The sequence below is a fragment of the Myxocyprinus asiaticus genome, chromosome 50 (genome assembly GCF_019703515.2).
Source record: "Myxocyprinus asiaticus isolate MX2 ecotype Aquarium Trade chromosome 50, UBuf_Myxa_2, whole genome shotgun sequence".
NCBI classification, from domain to species: domain Eukaryota; kingdom Metazoa; phylum Chordata; class Actinopteri; order Cypriniformes; family Catostomidae; genus Myxocyprinus; species Myxocyprinus asiaticus.
In genome coordinates this window covers 17,262,665-17,280,000 of record NC_059393.1, presented here as the reverse complement: position 1 = coordinate 17,280,000, position 17,336 = coordinate 17,262,665, and the positions used below count along the sequence as shown (strand labels likewise).

Sequence of the window (17,336 nt, the reverse complement as noted above, 5' to 3'; positions counted from 1 at the left end):
ATACACTCTAGCATTTCAGACTACAGAAATAAACACTTGATTGGCAATTGTGTTGAGTTGAATTTCCTGTAACAAATGTCTAGATGAATTTGTTTGACTTCATATTCTGAAAATCTGGGAATACATTCGGCTATGGAAGACCAGTCAGCATAAGGAAAGCTTTCATTTTTAGGACATATTATAATAATTAATGGTCACAATCATGTTTTAAAATGTAGGTTATCAAATAGAGATTAAACATATTTTAAATCTGTACAATTTTGTTAAAGTCCAAACTACATTTTTACATACATTTGTATAAGTGAAATCAGCAGGAATCAAAACATTGTAATGTAGGCCATACTTCTAAGCTTAATACAGTACGGTTTAATACTTCTGTAACCTGGCATGGAAAAAGATGTTATGTGCTTCCCATATCGGCCAATTTAGAAGGATGCATATAATTTATACTGTTGTCAGATATAATGTTGATGGATCCTTTATGGACACATCATGTTCATTTTTCCTACTCTTTAGAATTGGTCTTTTACGTGATCTTGTCACTGAACTGTTAGGACATTGTGCAACCAATGTGCAACCAATGTGCAAAAAGAGATAAAACGCATATCGGCCAGTTTAGAACGATGCATATAACTTCAAACAATACTGTCGGCAGATACCAATATAATGTTAGGGCATCATTTATGAACACATTGTGTTTATTTTTCCTTCTCTTTAGAATTTGTTTTTTACTGTATTTTGTTACCGAATTGTGAGGTCATTGTGCAACCAAAATAATCAAAGTGAGCCTCTGCAATGTATGACTGTCTACCTCCATAACCTCTCAAACATGCACTGCTTGTTACTCACAGGGAGGATGGGTTATGTACATTATTTCCAGTTTAATCTCAATCCCTCTGTGCAAAACGCTGTAGGGTACAATGGGGCTACAGGCACCCCTTCTGGAAATGTAGCTTTTTTCTGGTCACAAAATGTATCAAGATCGAAAAATGTGATTTATTTTGATTGAATATTGATGGAGCAACATAACTTGTGTGAAATGAAATAATAACGGAAAGTTGTTTTGATTAAATTTTTTTTTTTTTTTTTTTTTTTTTTTGTTTAAATGGTTAGGGAGACATTTACCCCTCACTTGGGGTAAAAGGCCCCTAGGGGGTTTAAAGTGATATCTTGTAGATACTGGGGCAGTAGTTATAGGGCACAATTTGCAATCTATACAAATAATTTTGAGACAGCAAGATGCTTTTTTGAGTAACAAATTAAGATGATGCTTACTCAAAATAATCACTTCAGAAAAAGTAAACCATTTCCTGTTAATTTCAAACATATTTGACATTTTATTACATCTCAAGTATTGTATAAACAAACTAATCTCTATTATGATTGGATGAGTCAATGTGAGCCCACTTTGAACATTTTTAGCCAATGTATTCACCCCACTTTAAAAAACAATGTGTTTAATAGGGGCCTTTAGCCCCTACAACAGTTTTTATTATTATTATTATTATTATTATTATTATTATTATTATTATTATTAACCTCAAATACCATCATTTCACTGATGGGACAGTTATTGAAAAAAGAAAATTGATTTAATGAAAATAATAAATAAATATTTTGCCTCAAAAGAAATGTGTTAATTTCATGGATTTTCATTAGCTACATAAAATAACAGCATTTTAAAAAATATTACAAATGAGATCAAATTGCCTCAAAATCAGCCTATAGACACCACACACAGAGACCTCATGGATCAGGAACATTTTGCAGTGCATAGTGACAAACAGGTGTTTAGGAAAGTGCTGTGGTCATTTTTGATGCTATTTAGTGTTTTGAGAGAAAATAAAAGCAATGACCCTTCACTTTAGCCCTGCTGCACCCTAATGTGTTAAAACAAACAGCCGCTAATGGGTTGTTTTTTTATCTACTTTTTTACATCCCCAGACAATATCACTAAAAACATGTTACTTTCGGCCGCATAATTAATTTCTGATCGAGCCCTGAAGCAGTTCAACACGACAATTACGCATTGGGTTTTCCCTCAATCTGCGGAGTTATTTTTTTATGCACATCATTCACAATATAAGTCTATATTTTTCTCTTCGCATTTGCCCTCGATAAAAAGCAAAATAATAATGAATCATTTCGTAAATAATGGGTTTAGGGGCTTATCGAGCGCGAAGTGGCCGCCACTGCGCTCTTATCTCGCCTGGCCACATTGCGCCCGTGTTCCGCTCCCCACACTGAGAGGCGCACACTGGACGTGATGTGGAATTATATAGACCTCACTTCCAGTTCCACACAGCACTTCAGTGCATCTAAAACCTCAGACATGGATGACCCTTCACAAAATGGCTCCATGCACACACTAACATCCACCGCAACCCGACGACGGTAAGATGCGAATATAGCTGTTTCTGCGCTGAACTGTTATTAATACGAGACATAATTAGTTTTTCTCGCTATGTAAGACGGTTCGTATGTATGGTGAGTTATGATTAATACATTTTTTGTTTGGTTGTAAGATTGGTCCAATAGCGAATAGGCCCTTGAGCCTGCATAAAGCAGGTATTGATTTGGCATTTGTTTTATAATTAAAGGGCGTTTTAGACATGATGTTATTTTTATCTGTGATTTGGTTATTCGATTCAATTCGATTTTTCATATGCACAAAGGCTCTTGGCTGCTCTTTTCCGTTTTACGACGTGAAGTAAATAAAGGAAAATAATAGCCTCCATAACTCCACCGTAACATTTATGGTTAAAACTTAAATCAAGATTCATTTTTTGGTGGGGTTATCTGTTCCTAAATAGCCTACTGTAATGTAGGCTACTTTTTGTATTTTTTAAGTTAGTTAACCTTCACGTGTGGATTATTAGTCACATTTGAATGTGCGGTATACAAATAAAGGTTTTTTTTTTTTTGCAATATCGATATTCGTATTTCGATGTCAAACATACGATATTAGTGTATTTACGCACAAAATACAAAACTAAGCAAGATATTAAGTGTCAGGTGCAACTGGCTTCTTTGAGCATGAACATAGCACCACATAATAAATAAATAAATAGCCTAAACAAAATAAATAGCCTAAAAATAAATAAATAAATAAATAGCCTAAAAATAAATAAATATATACCCTAAACAAAATAAATAAATGAATAAATAGTCTAAACAAAATAAAGAAATAGCCTACAAAAATAGCCTAAACAAAACAAATAAATAAACAAATAGCCTAAAAATAAATAAATAAATACCCTAAACAAAATAAATAAATGAATAAATAGCCTAAACAAAATAAATAAATAAACAAATAGCCTAAAAATAAGTAAATAAATAGCCTAAAAATAAATACATAAATACCCTAAACGAAATAAATAAATAAATAAATAGCCTATACAAAATAGATAAATAAATAACCTATATATAAATAAATAAATAGCCTAAACGAAATAAATAAATGAATAAATAGCCTAAACAAAATAAAGAAATAGCCTAAAAATAAATAAATAAATATGATTTGTTCTACAGATTTCAACAACGAAATGCCATTATCTACACAAATAGCCAATTAAACTCTCTGTTCTCATACATGAGTTGTAAAAACGGCATACTAATAAAAATGCGAAATGCCTATTTAATATAAAACGAAAAAACGAGAGATTCAGGAAAAAATGTTGGATATAAGTTCAAGACTAATGCCTTAAATAGGTCTAGCTTATATAAAATATGAAATGACTTAAATGGGCAAAAAAATAAAATAAATCAATAAAAAATCAAGTAGTATTTCACATAAATCAAGCCAGTTTTGACAATAACATAACGACACAAAGAACACGTAGCTGTAATATTATAGCCTAATATAGGCTATAGTTGTATAATATATATTATAATATACAATTTTAGTTACTATTATTATAATAACAACAATAATAACGTGTAGATATTTTACATTATTTAAGGTTTAATTCATATGCTCATCTGAGGTGTTAACGAATATGGCCTGTAATTATGTGGTTCATGTTATATTATGTACAACAATGTTTGCCGAAGATAAGCTCTTTCCTAACGAAGACACCGATATGACATGCTTATCTCCAGATACCATGAGCACAATGTTGATATGATAGGCCAAGGTCAGGTCAAACACACACACACACACACACACACACACACACACACACACACACACACACACACACACAAGAACTCAGAACCATTTCATTTGAGTTCTAATGGCCTATACATATTGGTCTTTACATACAGGCTATCTTGTGCTGGTAAAAAAATTGCTGTGCTTTCTTATAGGCTACCTTCATATTCTATCAAACAAACCTGTCTAGAATTGATCCAAATGGAGCAATAAACTACCAAATTATGAGTTTTGTAATTATGTAACCTTTTTGTAAAAGATTGCTATTGCGCGCATGGAAACAACCATAAAAGCTACACTAATCCCTGTGGTTGTCATATGCACAGGCCTGTATGTGATGACTTTGCATACAGCAGTTACACGAGAGACACTAGTGCTGTCATAGAGTTGCATTACTGTACTGTCAGTGTTTCCAGTCACGCGCGCACAGAAAGGATCCGCATAATAACGCTCCATCAAAATATCGTGTCTTTCAATGCCTTTGATCGAATGTGCATAAGAAGAAGTGTACTCTTTTACAGGTGACCTCCAAGGAGAATCGAACTGGGCATTACAACGTCCATTGGATACCGTTTTATATTTGCGCCTGTTCAGGTTTTGGAAAAGTGTTTTTCGGATCCGCAATAAAGGATGATGGAAAAACTGAAATCCGAGCAATTTCCGCACAGTCCGGGCATGGATGCCTTTGAATCCCCCCCGCGCGACACCAACTCGACTTCCTCCTCAGGTTTGGCACACGTGGAGGAGGGAGATGCATGCGTGAAACAGGAAGGCACGACGCCCGAGGAGAACGGAGAGCATCAGCTCCCTGAGCAGCGATGCAACGGGACTCCCATCCTTAATGGCGTTGCCAAGGAAACGGCTTACCACGCCACCGAGCTAAAAAAGGAAGTGCCGGTGATCGAGCTGTCCAGGAGAGGAGGGACCGTGGATATAAAAGGGAGAGAGATCAAGGCAGACGGCAGCCATAAGGTGCAAACCACAGAGCTGTGCAGACCACCGATTCCTCTGCCGCTGCCTCCCAGGGACCCGCTGAGCGAAACTCGAATGGTGCAGTTGAGCCCGCCCGCTTTCCCTCTCCCGGCCCGAGCGATGCTCTACAGCAACATGGCGCAACCGCTCGCCGCTATTAACAGGTATATATTTATATTATTAGGTAGCCTATATATTTCGATTTTCTTTAGACAATATTTAGGATTTATATGACTATTTAAAAATAAGATGCATTTATTTATATTCTTCAACTGAGCAATTATTTTCGAAAAATTGTGCAATATTTGCAAAGATCTTTTAATTATTCTTATTTGCAAAGATTAATCGTTTTATGATTTCTGAGTGATTTATATAGCGTACTTTAATGACATCAGCACCTAAAGTTAACTTTAAATACGTTTATTAATACTTATTGAAAATAAAGCTTTAACATTATTAATGTAAGTTTGAGAATTTTAGAAGTATTGTTACGTAAGAATTTGTTATGCTAAAATTATGATCTTTTCATCTTTTATATAGCTACACCATACCTATTTTTAATTTAAGTATTTACGTTTTTTTATTATTATTATTATTGACAAATATGTGCTAATATGATAAATATAACGCTCGACTTCTTAAACAGATAAATAGGAATAAACTGCATTCATTCATTCATCCATTCATGATCGGATCGAGCGCTTTTTTTAATAATAATAATAATAATAATTTTCCAAATCGCATTTAACGAATAGTCAATATGTTTTTCCTCAGTGGTTTTGCTGGAGAAGCGGATCAGTATGGGATGTATCCTAGCAATCGAGTGAAACGCAGACCTGCGCCATATGAGGTTGAAATCAGCGATGGTAGGAGCATTTTAGATCTTTCCAAGTATGGTAAGCCACTCTTTGGCTGTGTTTTTTCCTTTCTGGTTTTTCTTTTTTGGAATTGGAGTCATAACTAGTCCGATTTGGCAAGATAATTATGTTGTGGCCTATTGCAAAATATCACGTTCCGTAGAACAGAACTTACAAAATGGAAATGAACCATTAAAACAAGCGAAGTATCATGTGACTTTCATTTTGAGGCACTTCGTTATCTGTGCAGTTATTTTGCATCACTTAAAAAGTTGTTTTCAAGGCTAATTAGTAGCCTTATCCAAGGTCTATAAATTCGCATGCACTTTAATATGCTATATCAACTGTATTTATTGGAAAACATATTGTTTTTTCTGGAATGAATGGCACATAGATTATAATTGGAAATGGATCAAAACTAATAATAAAATAAACAGTAGAGTTGGCAATTATACTTTATTCTTTAATCAAAACTCCTTGCAATCCAATAATGTCACTTAGATTTTCGCGTTAGATACTCCAAAATCATCCTGGATTGCATAGAAATGCAATGCATTTCTCTCAAAATAAAATACAACTGGTGACAAAATGATGTTGTGAAACAGAAAGGTGAATACAAGTGAGAAAAAAAGAAAACAGGCATGAAAGAGAGAGATGGGGAAGAGGGTAGTCGCCAGTAGGAACCAGCCCAAAAATCACAGTGTATGCACAGCAGAGATAGCTGCATGGTGCCTATAAAAATGCAAATATGACACAATGTGTTTGGCTGCAAGATGCAGGATTCTAATGAGATGAAGATGCCAAATACACCACAACACAATATGTTCTTATATGATATAGAATTCTCCACAGCATTGTGGCATTTTTGAAGTTCGCTGCCAAAGAGCATCAAAGGTAACATTGCCCTCTCTGCTGTTTTAAGGCGAATTTCTTTAAAAAAAAAAAAAAAAATGCGTTAAATTATTCCTCAACTCAAGAGGTTAGGAATCCATTTAAATAAGTGTAATTATACGAAGTCACTGGTGCATCAGGCAAAGTGAAGCATTGATAGCCACGTTCCAACAGAGCTGTCTAGGATGAGAAATGGCCCTGAGTAATTGAATGTAAAATGCCATAGATAATAGAAAGGTTAATTAATTCTTAGCTAAATAGGGGGAGATAAAGAGCTAATCTATCAGTGAGAAGTGAGTGAACACCTTAGGTGTGTTCACAAGGAACAATCCACTGTTGCACAGTGCATTGAGAACAAATGGAAGCCTAGTGGTTAGTCTGAAATAGACGTTTTGAAAATGCGATATTCCTTGAATATATACTGACTTTATTTCCTCTGCTTTCACAGGCTCGCAGCCCAAAATCGTGCGACGGATTTTCACAAACAGCCGCGAACGTTGGCGGCAGCAGAATGTGAATGGTGCCTTTGCTGAACTCCGCAAACTCATTCCTACCCACCCACCTGACAAGAAGCTAAGCAAGAACGAGATCCTTCGCCTGGCCATGAAGTACATCAACTTCCTGGCCAAGCTCCTCAACGACCAAGACGACATGGTGGGCGGCGAGGCACCCACTCGGGCCACACGAGACGGACGAGATGCAACCCTGGTGCGAGATGACCTCCTTCATGAAATGTTGAGCCCCAACTCCAGCTGTGGAAGCCTGCTGGATGGGGACGCCAGCCCGGAGAGCTTTACCGAGGACCAAGACTCATCCGTAGAGTCCAGGCCTTCCGCAAGGGGACTGCATCATTCCAGCCGACCCCTAGATGGAAATGCTCAGCGATGACTGAGCTAGCATTGATAGAGAATCGTTGGACAGAACTCTGGAGTAGCAACCCAGGTTTGAGATGGTGCAGTGCTCCATGGACCTAAAATATTTTATGTTCATGTTGTGTGCAAGCATATTCTTACTTATGACTTTCTGTTAAGCTGTTTTCTTCGTGCTTTATATGCCGAGATGCCCTCCGTTTTGAAACACACAGTGGTACAGAGGGAAAATGTCAGGTAGCTTTCAGTCCTTGGTTATTTAGGGCAGACAGAAATCGTCGATCACCACCAGTAAGCGTAAAGAAAACAGAAGATTGAAGGGATATTCTGAATGGTACCTTGTCTTGCATTCCAACCTACATCTCATCAGGTACACGACTGGGTAAGGAGGACATGGGAAACAGCTGGATCCTCAAGTTAGTTTGAAACATAAACTGGGTGTAGCAGTTGCAGTCAAAGCCAATGTCAATGACAATTATATTATTCAATTCTGAAAATTGCTTAATTACTGCTCTTCTTGATTATCAGGGGAAAGCCCCAGCTTCATTACTGTGGCTTCGAGCATAGGGGCCAAAAAGCTCCTTCAAGACAAGTGTTGTACACAAGGATATTTTTTATGGTTATGACTTTCAACAAATATTATTCTCATTGGCAATAGCTACAAAATCAATGCTATTTGGGGAAAAAAGTAGTGCCATTTTGTAAATGGTTTTTCAGTATTATGTTTGGGGAAAAACAGGCGAACAAGACAAAGCATTTTGTCGTACCACTGGGCAAATGCTTATGGTGGAGGAGGTACAAGAATGTGTACATAAGCCGGAATAATATCGTGTTTGTAACGAAGATCCCTCTTTGACTGTTCTTTTGCATTGTGATCATGGTACACCATTTAATAGCGTCCATCTGCCTTGTTCATTTCTTTGAATTAAACATGCCCCCCTTGAGCCCCCCCCCCATTTCACAATGACACATTCATTGGTTAAGTGTTTTGTCACTTTATTTGACTTGTATGAACTTGATCTGCTTTTTAGCAGAGGATTGAGTAACCAGTCTTGGTACCTTTAAATATTTTATTGGGTATTAAATGAACAAACAAACAAACAAATTGTTATTTTAATGTGATATTTAGTAGAAAAACCTTTGTTGTAAGGTGAAAATCTATCTATGAATATATGCAATGTTATATCTCACAAAAATTTTATATAAAACCCACAAAAATAAAAACAACAAACCTAAAAATGTGTGTTGTGAATACTTAATTTGAATGTTAAACCCTTATACTGAGGTGAATACAGGAATATTTGGAGACTTGAGTTTAAATATTATGTGTCTATTACTATAAATCAGAATTAAGGGAATGTTCCGGGTTCAAAACAACTTTAGATCAGTTAACAGCATTTGTGCTATAATGTTTATGACCAAAACACAATTTTAACTTGTCGCTAGTTTATATATAAAAAAGAAAAAAGCAAGAATCGCAATTACAGGCACTTACAATGAAAGTGAATGGGTGTGGTCTGTAAACATTAAGACACACTGTTTCAAAAGTATAGCCAGAAGATGTAAACATTATAGATGTTAACATGATTTAGTGTTATAAAATCAGGGATTAACCAGTGTTACTGCGTTTTACCAGATTACAGGGTTTACTGGCATTGCGTCATCATGACAATGAAGTTGTAATATTGGATATAACTGTACACAGATAAGATTAGTTAGAAATTTTACCAGACTAAAAAATCGATATAAATCCAAATTATTCTTTGTGGTAATCAACATTATGCCATAAATTAGGTCGATTGAGATGAACTTGCATTGAACCCAAATATTCCTTTAAATTCATCTTAAACTAGTATGGAATGTCATTAATGTAGCAATTTAGATCAACAACGCCAATGACAAATTACCAGAAAGTGTCCCACTTTACCTGTATTTACTCCATAACCTATATCTGATGAAAAATGTGAAGTATGATAGATAGTTTTATCACTATATTTAACATTGTGTTAAAGATTAGGTAAAACAAATCAGATGTTGAAAACATGCAAACTAATTTTGCTGCTCCCTGAAGGCTTGGACAAAGGCAATACTTGTCTGCTGGACATGACGTTACCATATTTTCAAATGTCTGAACCATAACAGCCTTTTCTGTTGATATTACAACCGTAAAGGTAGAGATGGACAAACTATTTCCAGCAGAGCATTGTAAGAAGTGTCCAAAACACTGCAGACAGAGATTAAAGAAATAAAATTCAGTTACACTCAAGGGAACAAGATATAATATATAGAAATACTGTCAAATCACTCAGGAACTTATCACGCTAGTCAGGACTAGAAAGTAAAAAGTACAATGAATTTGTTTTGTTTTTTGGAGGGACGAAAACTTTAAATCCCAAACATGAAAAATTAAAACATTAGGATGCGATGTAAAATGTCTTGAATGAGATTTAGATTTTTCAGCCTAACCAGACACATATTTCTGGCGTACTGCAGAAAAAGACAAAATCGAGGTACTCTTATTTCAGAAAAAGCAAACAGACTATCTTATTTTAAGATTTAGATGGTATGAGGAGTCAGGGATATAGCAGGTTGTTAGTATGTGTGTCTGAACCCTGGGAATATGAGTCCAAATGGCTGATAAGAATCAACGCCAATGAAAAAGTCATTGGTCGGTCTACTGGCCCCAGGGGGCCTAGAGAGGGACTGTGAAAAACTGATCCAAGGGCAGTTCTCAGACCAATCACTGATCCACACCCACATACATAAATGACATTGCCAAGTCTCCTTTGCAATCTTTTTAAAAAAAAAAAAAAAAGGTTTTTGCCCATTAACCCAGTTTTGCGTTTTGCAGGTAAAAACTAGAGGTAGACCAAAATATTGTTTTTACCGATTAATCAAGCCGATGGTTGCTTTTTGGACCTATCGGTTATCGGCAAAAACTTATGTTTTTTTATCATTTTGAAAATAAGTGTCCCCGGTTTGTTTTTGGGCTTGTTTATATTTAAAAATCCCACATTATGCACCAAATTTTCACTTATTTTTTTCAGGTTATTATTGGGATTTTGTTGAACAATAAACTGCATCTGGGATTTTATTCAACTTGGACTCTTTGTCTGTGCCCATCGTGATACTGAAAGAATAAGTAAAAATTTTTACATTCTCTATAAATCTACTCTAAAAACTATCGGCCGTATAATAGGTTATTGGCCTTTCCCACCACCTTAGTTATCGGTATCTACAAAATCCACTAACGGTTGACCCCTAGTAAAAACCTTAACTGGCATTATTAATGGTTAATAATGTAATGTGCACATTATAGTGTTTTGTGCATGACTATTTATGTTTTGATGTCAAAAAGTAGAGAATAATCTGATGATTTCAAAATCAAATCAAATCCCTTTATTGTCACTCAACCATATACACAAGTGCAACAGTGGGTGAAGTCTTGGGTGCAGTTCCAAGCAACATAGCAGTAGGACAATTACAATAAACATCTGATTTACACATAACACAATTTACACATCTTGTTACACAACACAATATACACCTAATAATATACAATATACAGTATACACAAAATAAGAAGACTGTATACAATAAAAATACACTGTAGTGCCCCCCACCCCCCACCAATAAATATGAAGTGTTGTGTTGACATTCAGCTGTCGGTTGATAGTCAGTTGCCAGTGTGTTATTAAGAGAAGTATAAAATGTGAGTCCATTCTGAGGCTAATACAGTGCAGTGCTGATATATGTATCGTGAGTGATCAAGAGTTCAAAAGTCTGATTGCTTGGGGGAAGAAGCTGTCATGAAGTCGGCTGGTGCGGGTCCTGATGCTGCGATACCGCCTGCCTGATGGTAGCACTGAGAGCAGCCCATGGCTCAGGTGGCTAGAGTCTCTTCAAATCTCAAATAAACATAATTGTTTTGTGTTGTAAGACTTTTAAAATAAGCTGATTTTTGGTAGTTCTCAGCATTTTGGCATGCATGTAAACACACTCATTGACCTCAAATTTCAAATTTTATTGACTGATCTTGACCTTCCATATTTTAATGTAAGAATGCAAAAGAAATTTTAGAAAATCAAATTTCAGCAAATAATTATTTGCATTTCGGTCTGTTCTCCTCACAAAGCTATTATATGTCTATAGAAGACTTGGAATAAAGCTCATGAGTTGAATGTTCTACTGTTAAAAACGTTGTTCTAGTGTAGATAAGAGGTGTAAACATATCGAAATGAATAGGCTTTCAAACAAAAACATATTAGTGACTGGTGAGTAAATGATGACAGAATTTACATTTTTGAATGAACAATTGCTTTAAAACTATCCAGTCCAATCTCTTCTCAAGACTAAATAAGCTATGTTACAGGTCATAATCAAAAGGAACTATTAGATATAACTACTAAAATTCACTACCCTTCATGTCAATGACCGATCTCTATACCTAATTACATCAAACTCACTCCAAACAATTCAATTACGGACTCAACATCATGTTCTATGCTGCTCAATTAGAGTTAAATTTTGTCCATTGAAGATCACTCAGATTTTCAATGCCATCTGCTTCCCATTCCAGCTTTGAATATTGAGCCACATGACTGTGAGTATCCCACCAGAAATTAAAAACCATCAAAACACTCCTCCCACAATCTAATTCTATTAAGTCCATGTATTCATCTCAAATGCCAATACTCTCCTCTTGAAACAGTGGGCTGGTATTATGGATTCAATCAAGGGCTTTTTGACTGGGGTTTGACGGCATCCTTTCCCTTTTTAATTAACTGTGGTGTAGTCTGTATCCACCTTTTTCCCACCGGTGGCCCCAACCGGAGACTCGAAGTACAGGGATACAGAGCTCAATCCTGGATGAATCTCAAAGGAGTCCCATCACAACAAAGGACAGATAAAAAGCACCATTACCCTGAGATAACTAGACAAGGGGGGCAAGGATTCAATTAAGAAGCCCCTCCCTATATGATATGGATGGGCTGAAGCTGTCCTAGTGAACCTGCCAGAGGTCTGGTTCTCAGAGCTAGGATGGGCAGTGGAAAGAGTCTCCAATGGGGTCTCTCATGGCTATCTACCACACCATCAACAGAAGCAGCTCCCTTGGGGAGAGGGTCGGTATTTTATGCGAGGTGTTAATGAGTGGGCAGGGCAGTTTTCTGGTTATAAAGCGGTGCTAATTTTCTGGAGGGACAAAGCTCCTCGGTCTCAGCTTAGAGACGCCCATATGTCCCTCGGGTCCAGAGGGGGCGGATTTTGCTCTTCATCCAACTCTGCCCTATTTCTCTGCTTGGTCTGTTAATCAAGCCCTTCACCTCAAGAGTGGTTTCTGTTTAACACCCATTCTCATGTGCATTCACCTCTTGAGGTTTCATAATGAGAGGACGTAAAAGGCCAACAAAATGGCCAAGTCAGCAATGGCTTCAAGTTCAAGCCATTGCTGGTTACTGTAAACTAGTAAAGACAGTGGTTTAATATCATTGAAAATATCATATGACTTTAGGACAATATTTCTAGATATTTCTAGAAATATATTTTTATATTTTTCCCCCATAGGGACCTCATAAAATTCTCAAAAGGTTTTAAGTTAACCATAACACACTTTGAAGCAAAAGAGTATTTTAAAATTGGACAAAAAGACAAAGGTACAAGACTATGTGATTACGGTCTTTCATGAAGCACAAATTTCACACCCACGACGCATCGTGAATTACATAATTGAGTAAAAAAACTATGGAAAAATATAGAACTATTGATTTAAAGTTGTTGATTGTAAGTATCTAATCAATAAAATATACACTGGCGGCCAAAAGTTTGGAATAATATACAGATTTTGCTGTTTCGGAAGGAAATTGGTACTTTAATTCACCAAAGTGGCATTCAGCTGATCACAAAGTATAATCAGGATATTACTGATGTAAAAAACAGCACCATCACTATTTGAAAAAGTCATTTTTGATCAAATTTAGGCAGGCCCCATTTCCAGCATCCATCACTCCAACACCTTATCCTTTCAGATTAACATTTTTAATTGTTTGCTCCTCAGCATGACACATAACACAACAAAACATTCACGTACAGAGTCAAACATTATCCCCCTTAAACCCCATTATTTCCCTTCCCCCCTCCCAATCCCCAACCCCAACCCCACCCCAACCCCCAACAATACATATATATATATATATATATATATAATAATAATAAATACACACATTTAAAACTTTATGTCCCTCTCCACTGCCCCTTCTCGAAAGCCCTCCAAAAATACCAAGTAACTGCCCCGCTTTTTTTCAAAAAACTGCCGGTTGCCTAGACTTCTATGCGACACCTCCTCAAATGCCGCCACCCTGCCCATCTCTGTGCACCACTCCTGAAATGAGGGCGTTCGAGCTGACTGTCTGCCAATCATAACACCGGCTAGGACCCAATATTTTATGTGCTTATCCCCTATATTAATGACCGCCCCATCGCCTAAAAAAACAGAGTCTGGGGCAAAATGAAATTTGAGTGCCCAAGACATCACACATAAAACTCTGAACCCTCAACCAAAATTCTTGGATCTTAACAGACCACCAAATCTTCTGATTTGGCATTGCAAGCTGGTGGGTGTGTCTTTAAGACCAAGCCTATACAATCTAGAGGGGGTCCAACAGAATCAATGTAAAATCTTAAATTGCATAAGGCTTGCATCTCTAGATGTAGACTTGATGTTTTTTAGAATCCTAGCCCACACTCCTTCCTCCAATACCAAGTTTAAATCTTTCTCCCATAATCTCTTGAGAGAAGTTGACGCTCTGTCCCCCAGACTCTGAATTAGCAGGGAGTAATACACTGATGCCTCATGACCTTTTCCGAAAGCAGTAATCACCACTCCCAGAGTATTTGCTGCTTTAGGGGGTTGTATGCTACTCCCAAGAATAGTACAAAGCAGGTGGCGCAGCTGTGAATACCTAAAGAATTGAGACCTGGGAATCCCAAAATGTTGAACCATATTTTAAAAGGATCTCTCCACTCTCATATAGGCCACCAAGAGTATTAACCTCCCTCACAATCCACTCTGTCCAACAGAAAGGGGACTTATTAATGCATAACTTTGGGTTCAGCCATATGCTCGAAGCAACATTTAAATAAATGTCCAGATTAAACACTCTGGACACTTTTATCCATACAGCGTGCAAATGCAAGATAACGGGTTGAAACTTCTCCGGTTAGTTTGATAGAAAGGCTTTGCAATGGCGAAATAGGGGCAAGAATTTCCTGTTCAATACAAAACCAGGGAGGGGCTCTCTCAGGTGGAAGCGACCAATGAGCCAAATGTCTGAGACCGAATGCATAATAATAAAACAAATTCTTGGGTATGCCTAGCCCACCTATGTCAATTGGCCTATGCAGCTTACTTAAATGTAATCTGGGACATTTACCATTGTTACCAAATGAAGGACTTTGATATGCTATCAAATTGCTTGAAATAAGAGAGGGTGACATCTATAGGGAGAGATTGTAGCAGGTAGTTGAATTTTGGAATACAATTCATTTTAATAACATTAACCTTCCCAATCACAGATAAATGTAATGAAGCCCACCTGCCCACATCCCTCGAAAACATTTTTATTAAAGGTCTAAATTAACCCTATCACACAAATTTGCTGGGAATAAAATACCCAAATACTTAATGCACTGTTTGGGCAGCTGGAAGGCGCCCAGCTGAAAAGCCGTTACCGGGCAGTATGCTGTCAGAGCCAAAGCTTTGGATTTAGACCAATTAGCTCTGTATCCTGAGAACTTAGAAAAGGAATGAATAATTCTGTGGAGGCAAGGCATAGATCTAGTAGGGTCAGAGATGAATAATAAAATATAATCAGCTTAAAGCAAAAGCCTATGCGCCACACCTCCTGCCACCACCCCTGGAAAATCATCTTTCTTTCTTGTAGCGGCTTTCTTATAATGGTCCAAGGGCAAGACAGAACAATAAGGTGGAAAAAGGGCAACCCTGCCGAGTGCTCCTATCCAGAGTAAAATAATCTGAAATTAATAAATTTGTTTGTACCGCCACTAACGGGTGTCTATAAAGTAACTTAATCCATCCAATAAAAGTAATCCCGAACCCATACATTTCCAAAATCTTAAAAAGATAATCCCATTCTACCATATCAAACACCTTTTTGGCGTCAAGAGAGATGGCAGCGACTGGAGTCTGATAATTTGCCACTAATCACATGATATTGATGAAATGCCTAATGTTTTCAGAAGAGCTACAGCCACGAATAAACCCCACCTGATCTATATGTATAAGATATGTCATAACTTTACTTAATCGGTTAGCCCAAATTTTTGACAATATTTTAACATCTAGCTGGATCAGGGAAATTGGACGGTAACTCTTACACTCGCTTGGATCTTTGTCCTTTTTAAAAATCACACTGATTCGAGCTTGTGTCATGGTTGGCAAAAGCTTTCCATTCTTTAATGCTTCCGTATAAACTTCTAACAAAAGTAGAGCCAATTCTGTAGCATAAGATCTAAAAAATTCAGCAGCAAAATCGTCTGACCCCAGAGCCTTGCCTGTATGCAAGGCCGTAATTACCTCGCCAAGCTCCTCCAAGGTTATCTCAGAATCAAGAGAATTTTTTTTGCTCAGTCGTCAGTTTAGGAAGTTCTAATGGTTCCACAAAGTTTCTAATATCTTCATCAGTAGCCAAAGAAGTGGAACTATAGAGATCAAGATAGAATTCTTTAAAATAATTATTAATATCAATGGCCAAGGTAAATATTTCACCACCAGCAGATTTCACGAGGGAATGGTAGAAAAAGAATCTCTCTGTTTTATATATCTAGCCATAATGTAAGAACTGCCTTAAGTGCCTCCCAAGCCATGCCCACAGAGGATACTGAGGACCAGTTGGTCTTCATATAGACATTGATTTCAGCTTTTAGCATTTGTTGGAATTCAGGATTTTGCAAATCATCCAACTGTATGATTTCTTTTTCTCTGTATGTGGCAACACCTCAAAACACACCAGGGCGTGATCTGAGACTAAAATGTTTCCAATTGAGCCATCAACAACAGATGAAATGAGGGACTTTGACATAAAAAATGAATAAATCTATTCTAGAGTAAATCTTATGGACTGATGAAAAAAAATTATAGTCCCTACCAGATGGGTTCAAAAGACCAAGATTTTTACACATCCTGTGAAGCATCACTGTTGCACTAGTGTGCTTGCACACTTTTGCTTCACTATGATCAAGGACTGAGTCCATAAAAAGATTAAAGTTTCCTCTCAGTATTATATCATGAGGGGTGCCAGCAGCTTGCAACATCCCTTCAACATCTATAAAAAAAAGCCCTGATCATCGACGTTAGGTGCATAAATATTAGCCAAAATAAGTCTTTGCCCCTGAATTTCAGCTAAAACAATAATGACTCTTCCTAATTTATCTTTACTCTGTTTGAAACATTTGAATTGTAAATGTTTCCTTATCCATGTAATGAGTCCCCTGCTCTTACTCGAGCCAGCACTATAAAAAAAAATGCTCACCCCATTTCTTTCCAAATTTTCCAGCTTCCTGCAGAGAAAGGTGCGT

General features: G+C 36.8%; 1 pseudogene; it reads left to right on the top strand.

Moving 5' to 3' along the window:
• Window positions 1–2,252: 2,252 nt before the first annotated feature.
• LOC127438983 (T-cell acute lymphocytic leukemia protein 1 homolog) lies at window positions 2,253–8,990 on the top strand (annotated as a pseudogene).
• Window positions 8,991–17,336: the final 8,346 nt, after the last annotated feature.